Genomic DNA, 8266 nt, shown 5'->3' on the forward strand with positions numbered 1-8266 from the left:
ATTATTTCTCTTTTGTCTCAGAGAGCGTTAGTTCTCTGAGACAAATCTCATATTTGCTTCTAGTTTTTGTTTATGCCCAGGTGATCCAGATCAGGTTACATCCCATTCGATCCTGAGATCGAACGTTCCTTCCATAGACAGAAAAACTTCTACAAGCAAATCCTGGCGGATTCTGGTGGTAATAACAATAATCACCGCAATCCTCCAACTGATTCTAGCAATTCAGAGACATCATCAGACACAGAATCAGAGATGGCGGCTCCAAAGAAGCTTAGTGATTATTCACAACCAAAGCTTACGGATTTTCCACATCTCACCCCTACTCCGGCTCTTGATGGGGTTCAATTTGAAATTAAACCCCAATTTATAACGATGATAGAGAGGAAGCAATTCAGTGGAGCCAAGGGTGAAGACCCGAATCTTCACATTGCTGACTATTGTCAATATTGCAACACCATCAGGCAAGCCGGGGTCACTCAAGACCAAATCAGGGAGATTCTCTTTCCCTTTTCTTTAAATGGAAAAGCTAAATTGTGGTTTAATGGCTTAAATAGAACTACACATGGTATAACTGACTGGGAAACTCTTGTTTTGAATTTCTATAACAAGTATTATCCTGCAGAGAGAACAGCAGTACTACGGAGTGCGATTCAGAACTTTGCCCAAGAAGCCGATGAGTCTTTATATGAGGCTTGGGAGAGGTTCAAGGACTTACAAAGAGAATGCCCTCACCATAATTTAGCGCAATGGCAGTTAATCTAAGCCTTTTATAACGGCATTGGAAACTCTTCTAGAATAATTCTAGACTCTGCAGCTAGTGGGAGATTTATGAATCTTAATGTTGATGATGCAGGTCAGGTTATTGAAGATATGGCGATACACAATTCCCAATACGGGAATCCCAGAGAATTTGCTAACAAAGGGAAACATAGTGTCGACTCTGTATCCTTTTTGCAAGCTCAACTGACCTCTATTTGCCAAAAATTAGATAATCTGAGTACTGCTAATGTAGCCAATGTTTCTGCAATTAATAATAATTCTAATGAGGCTTTCTGTGAAAATTGTGGTATTGTAGGTCATTGGGAGCAGGATTGCAGGAGTTCCGTGGAGCAAGTTAATGCCTTCCAAGCTTATAGGCAGAATAACCCATACTCCAACACTTACAATCCTGGGTATCGGAATCATCCATACCTTTCCTACCGGAGCACTAATGTTCAAAATCCACCACCACAAGAACCACAGGTGCCACAGCAACAGCAGCAGAAGTATTATCACCCAAATGCTAGCCAGAAGAATCAACCACAACAACTCCCCTCATCTTCCGACCCTTCTTTGGGGGAAATTAGAGCAATGTTGGTCAATATGCAAAAGCACATGGAGAGCAGAGATGCGACAATTGATCAAATTTTAGCGCATAATAAAATTGTAGATAATCAAATTGCGCAACTCTCCGCCACACTACAAGCACGCTAATAGGGAGCCCTGCCGGCACAGCCGACTAGGCCTACGGATCAAGAATTTACAATTACTCTAAGAAGTGGTTCAAACTATGAAGGGCCCTCTATGCCCAGAGTTGATGAACCTATTTTATTAAATAATGCTAATCTTGATTCCATTAAACCAAACAATGTAGTTGCCCTGCAGGGCTAGAAAATAATACTAACACATCTAATTCTACATTGCAGGGTAAAACTCCAGAGAAGGTGGCTACTCCAGACAAAGAGAAAAATGCTCAAAAGCCAATTATCAGACTTCCTTTCCCCAATCGTCAATTGAAGACAAACTTGGATAAGCAGTTTGGTAAGTTCCTGGAGGTGGTTAAAGATTTGAAGGTAACAGTTCCCTTTACTAAATTAATCACACAAATCCCCTCATATGCAAAATTTATGAAAGAAATTTTGACGAGAAAAAGGTCTATTAGTGAGGTAGAGACAGTAGCTTTCACTGCAGAATGTAGTGCCGTACTTCAAAATAAATCTCCACCTAAATTAAAAGATCCGGGTAGTTTTTCTATCCCTTGTCATATTGGTAATCTCTTGATTGATAATGCATTATGTGATTTGGGTGCTAGTGTCAGCGTCATGCCATTATCTGTGTGTTTTAAGTTGAATATGGGTAAATTAAAAGCTACCAATATAACTCTGCAAATGGCCGACCGTTCTTTCAAATACCCCCTAGGTGTTTTAGAGGACGTCCTAGAGTAGGTAAATTTTATATACCTGTAGATTTTGTTGTTCTTGATATGGCTGAGGATATGCAAACCCTAATTATTTTGGGTAGACCATTCCTTAACACTGCAGGAGCAGTCATAGATGTAAGAAGTGGTAAGTTAACACTATCAGTAGGGGATGATAAAGTGGTTTTTAATCTGAATAATGCCCCCAAGAGCTCCATGACTGAGGAGAAATGCTTCAGTGTTAATGTGGTTGTGAATTATTCTAAAAAGCCCCAAGCTCTTGAAAAAGATCCCTTGGAGGCGGTATCTTGTGTTGCATCCTTTTCAGATGAGATAGACAAATGGCAGAAGGAAGTCGATGCAATAGAAAGAGCACTCTACAATGTTGGTCTTGGTTTCGAGGATGAACAATTGGAACCGATCGAGCATGTTGTGCGAACCGAGCCGACGGTAAGTGTTCCGCCAGATCGAGTTGCAAGTGTTAAACACAATGACAATTTGAAGCAACATTCGATCAAAGAAGGGTTTTTAGTGCGTAGCATTACAGATCCCCCATTCCGAGTCAAGGAGGATCCATCAGATAAGGCGACTTGGCGTCCCACAGGTTATGTCAGGAAGCCGCATCGCAGCCTAAACATCGCTAGACCGGGTGAGAAACCACCCGATCAAGCGTTAGGCCAAGGGTCCTAGGAATTGTACTTGGTAAGAAGGTCGTGCGGGACCTAGATAAACCAGCGCTTTGCGGGAGGCAACCCGTATTTTTAATGTTTTTTAAATTAGTTTTTCTTTTATTTTTTTTCTTATGAGAAGAGAGACAAGGGAATTTAATGAGTTTTATGAGTGTTTGTACAGGTTTGAAGGAAAAGAGTTAGACAACTTTTTGAGAACAGAAGAAAATTAGCATTCCCCGATTTAGTCTCGGGACCGACCGGGCGAAGCTCGCCCGATCGGGCGCGAGAGCAGGGTTCCAAAAATAAGAAATTTCGCCCGACCGTGCGCGAATTTTGACGTTTACGGACTAATTTGTCCGCCCGATCGGGCGCGAGAAGTGAAGAAATACTTGGCAAAAATTCGCCCGATCAGGCGACTGGCGCCCGACCGGGCGCGAGAGAAAGGTAAAAATTGTTGGTCAGATCGCCCGACCGGGCGAATGGCGCCCGACTGGGCGAATGGCGCCCGACTGGGCGAATGGCGCCCGACCGGGCGCGAACATAGAGCACTTCAGATCGCCCGACCGGGCGAAGTCCACCCGACCGGGCGCGAGTAGTTTACACGTCTTCTTCTTCCTTTCTTTCTTCTTTCTTTCTTCATTTCTTCTTTCCTCCATTACTTTCTCTCTCTAAAAATCAAATTTTCTCTAACTTCTCTCTAAGATTTCTCCTCCATTACCAATCCAAATTCAAAACTTTTTATATATTTGTGATCCTCTCTTCACTCTCATACAAAAAATTTTCAGTTTTAATTCAAAATATTTTTGACCCATTTCGTCTACATGGCTTCAAAGAGGGCAAGATCCATTTTTGGTAGGAGCCCCAGCTCGAGGGAGGAGTACGACCCAGACTTGCAGCTCCCGTATTGGCCGACGATCCGGATCGTGAGCCGGGAACAGAAAGAACGATTGGAGCATTTGGTCGGCCGTGAGGTAATCCCTTCTCGGTAGTTACACCGCCCTACCCTAGAATCATATGGTTTGTTTGATTATGTTAAACGATTTTTGAATGATATTGGCATGAGAAAATTCGTTGACATGCATTATCCTACATACCGAAAACTTACCTGTGAATTTCTGTCCACTTTTCATGTTGTTAGTAGTAGGAATGGGCCTAATTTATTTTTCAGGTCAAATAATAGAAATATTAGTTTAACTTTTGTTGAATTTTGTAAGATTTTTGAATTAAATTCTGAATTATCTCACCAGTGGCATGCAGATTATAAAATGGGAGATTTATATTTTGCTTTGACTGGTTTACCTGCCCCCGACCCCCAACATGCTAGTACCAAACCCATTCACCACCCTGTCCCGAAAATCTGGCAAAGATTTGCGGGATTGTGTTTTTTGGGTAGGGCCGAGCCTCATAACGCTCAAACCAACGAACTAGCTATCATAGGACACTATGTATACGGGTTCGGGAAATTGAACATGGGCAGGTTCATAGTTCACCACCTGAGTCGGCATGCCACAGCAAGCACCACTTCCAAGTCCCCTATCCGTTTAGGTGGCCTTATCACTCGATTAGCGGTGAAAAAGGCCGGTTTTGTAGTAGACGGACCCCACCAGCTGACTAACTGTGGACCAGATACCTACATGACTGCTAGGTATTTTGAGGAGGTGGGGTGGGTTAGGCCGGATAGCGAGCAGACACCCTTTTGGTGTATTCGGACTGGGAACGAGCAACCTTTGCCCATTTTTCCCCTTCCCAGTCCAGACTTGACCGCCTTTCCCCCAGGGCAACTTTCTTACAACTATGATTCTTTAGTTGCCAACGCTAGGGGGCAGGCACCACCACCACCAGTTCCACCACCCCAGCCTCAGCTCGAGGTGGCTTTCTCTCCACCTCGTATGTCCCATTCAGTCCCTCATGTTGACTCTGACCCAGTTTGGGATTTTCAGAGTATAGGTCAGGCCCTAGGACGTATTGAGCATTCGCAGACTGACCTTAGGATGATGGTAGGCTCTATTGACCAGAGGTTAGGGTACCTGGAGAGGAACCAGGGTAGAGCTCTCTACCCTATGTACGATGATTATGCTCGTCGGGGCAACATTCCCGATGATGCTATTCACCCTGACTGGTTTCAGCCTCCACCCCAGGGATACGATAGGGATCCCACTGCCCGTGGCATTTACTCTGACTATTCTTCCTTTTTCGGGTACGGGCAGGACATTCCTTTCGGGGGACCGGCGGGGGGGAGTTTTCACGCTGACTATTTTGGTGGTAGCTCTTCTGGTGCAGGTGGTGCAGGTGATGCAGGTGGCAGTGGAGGTGCGGGCTTCGGCTCGATGGACGAGGATGATGAGGACTAGCTATGCTGGGCTAGTTTCCGAGCCAATGAGGACATTGTCTGATTCTGGCTTGGGGGAGATTTTGGTTTGGTATTTTTCTTTTTCTCTTTTCTTTTATTTTTGGTGTGTTTTCTTAGGTTAGATTTCTTGCTTTCCTAGTGTAGTTTTTATTGCTTTCTTTATATCTAAAAATACAAAAAAAAAAAAATTGACAAATAAAAAAATCCAAAAATACGTTCCAATGAATTATAAATTATGCTTCCCTGTGCCCCTTACTTGAGAAATTTGTTTTGATTCTTGGTATTTGATGATGAGCATTGTGGATTAGTTGATCATGATTTGATGTTTGATTGCCTTGAAACCTTTACATGCGTCAATTTTGTCCAACTACTTGTGAATATAGTGCTTGACTAGTTGATTTGGTTAGGAAATGTGTGATAGTTCCATAATTCCTGGTATGTCAATGAATTTGAGTATTGGTTCGCAACTATTAGTAATGTTTATATGATTCATTATTATGCACATTGTGGAGGACGAAGGCATTTGTTCTTTTAGGTAGCCTCCAGATATTGTAGATACATTTGTTCCCTTCTTGCTACCCATGTTGTTGCCTTGACCTTTTTGTTGTTTATTAGCCGCATTACAAGCCTATTTTGCCCCATTGGTTACTAGTCCCAAGCTTGGCTTGGGGGAGCTATTAGTGAGTGAGGTGAGGGAGTTTGTAGTGTGCTTACTATTTGCACAATTTGGGTGGGTTTTTGAGAAGTTTTTTTGTTATTCATGTTTATTTTTGATGAGTTTGAGAGTTATATTTTCTTGAAAAAATAAAGCATGATGTTATGAATAAAAAAATTGAAGTTCAAAGAAAAAAAAAATTGTGAAAAAATAAGTGAACTTCGAAAAAAAATGTTCTAATGTTCTATTTGGAGGTTGATCAAAAGAAAAAAATTGAGCCTCAATGAAAAAAAAAATTCAAGTTTGAAAAATAAGTTTGTTTATTCACTTTATTACTTCATTATTATATCTTATGAGTGAAATTATAAGTCTTGGGATTATTTACTATGATTGGAGTTTATTTGGTTGATGTTAGAGTTGGTTATGTAGGAGATGTATGATCATTATTTATGTTGATCATGGGTTTTATTAGGTTATGGCTCTTTTAAGCATAGCTTCTCTCTCACTTATTCCCAAATTTATCCTACCCTTTACCCTAGCCTTACATTACAAGCTTTAAAGACCTTCTGACCTTTGTGCATAGAATTGTATGAATGTGAAAGTGTTGTTTATCAATGCAAGTTATGATTTGGCATATTTCAAGTCGACTAGTAGGATTGAGCGTTCATTGTTTTTATACACACGAGAGTGTGAGTTGGGAGGGCATTGTTCACATAAAGGGGTTGGATGGAGAGCGATCGAGTACATCTTTTACTCACCACATAAATGAGAGTTGAGTGTGTGAGCACTAGTCTTGAATTCTATATGCTCTTGTGGTTTGCTCTGTTTGACAATTGTTAGGGAAGAAAGGTAATTGGATGGATTTGATTGGTTGACTCTGAAGCGTGTTTATTTGATTTACCCTGGGTCGTTTGTGCTTGATTTTTACTTATTGGGGTGAAGCATATTTAATGATTCATTGATGAGATCTTTGCTTAGGGACAAGCAAAGGTTTGGCTTGGGGGAGTTTGATGTGTCTATTTTATATAGTATTTTACCCCCGTCCCTTGGTCATAATTAGTAGTTTTTTTGGCTCTTTAGGGCCACTTTTATTACTAATTGGTGTTTTCCAGTGTTTTCGTATATTTGGTTGACTTTTGCAGGGATTTATGCTTTTGGAGTATTTTCCCGAGATATTTTGGAGCAATCACGAGCATTGGAGAAGCACGACCAGAGTTTATAGCCCAGGGCCGGTTAGAGTAGTCAAACCGGTGATTAAGGGCTCGGTATAGGTGATACCGGGGCATTTGGACCGAGTATTCAAGACCCAAAGAGGAAACCCAGATTGGCCCGAAGAATTGGAGCCCAATCGAAGTCCTAATAGTGGCCCAAATGAGCCGCCCGGCCGGGCGGGAGAAGCGCCCGGTGACGCGCCCGGGCGGGCGCGAGATTGCTATTAGAGATAAAAAAGGCGCGCCCGATCGGGCGGCGCCTCGCCCGATCGGGCGCGTGTATATTTAGGAGACGATTAGTGTCGTTTTAATTTGTTTTAGTTTAGGATTTTTGTACGGAGTATAAATACTCCCCCGTAATACGATTTTAGGACCTCTCTTCTATCTCTACTTCTTCTCTTAGATACCTTCTTTCTCTTAGACTTTCTCTCTCTACTTAGTATTTTTCTCTCTCTTAAATTCTCTCTAACTCTTGTTCTTAATTCCTTCATTAATTCCATATTTAGTTTGGTACAATTTCTTCCCTTTTTAATTTCAGCTATTTTAATTGTTTTCTTGATCATGTTCTTATTTATTTATTTGATTGGTTTAATTATGATGATTAGTGAGTAGTTTAATTCTAGGGTTTATGGGGATCCATAATTATTATGAAGGGATAGTTTGTTATTATTGATTGTTGATATTGCATGATAATTTCCTATTGAATTGTTCTAATTCTTTGCAATTAGATTATGAATTGAGCAGATGTAATTTGATTGTGAATGTTTAGCAATATTGAATTGATGAATCGAGCAGATGTTGATTTAATATTAAAGGCTATTTTTAATAGGAACTTAGGTCTAATAAATTGCGAGAGCCTGTTAGATCTATGTTGGTTAATAAATTGCGAGAGCCTGTTAATCATATTATCTATGCATTGTTAATTATTAATTACTTCGTTCTATCCCGGAATATTAATTATTGGTGAACCTGTGACCCTAGGCCTTCTTATTATTGTTTCTTTTCTCCTCAAACTCATTCTTCGTAGTATAGAACTCACACTAAAAATATTGGTTACTTAGATAATTTAGATTATATTAATTAATTAGAATTAAAAAGACCTGTTTCCCTGTGGAGTTCGACCCTACTTCCCTATCTACCTTAGTTAGTGATTTAGGTAATTACTTTTGATTAGGGGATACGACTTTACCCTGTCAAATAGCT

The 8266-nt window shown here is 40.9% G+C and overlaps 1 non-coding gene across 1 annotated transcript; it reads right to left on the bottom strand.

Moving 5' to 3' along the window:
* Window positions 1–633: 633 nt before the first annotated feature.
* On the bottom strand, window positions 634–740 carry LOC145607318 (small nucleolar RNA R71). Its single transcript, XR_014105543.1, has one exon. It is a non-coding gene; the product is annotated as a small nucleolar RNA R71 (small nucleolar RNA).
* Window positions 741–8266: the final 7526 nt, after the last annotated feature.

This window comes from Chenopodium album, chromosome 2, assembly GCF_948465745.1.
Source record: "Chenopodium album chromosome 2, dcCheAlbu1.1, whole genome shotgun sequence".
Taxonomy (NCBI): Eukaryota; Viridiplantae; Streptophyta; class Magnoliopsida; order Caryophyllales; family Amaranthaceae; genus Chenopodium; species Chenopodium album.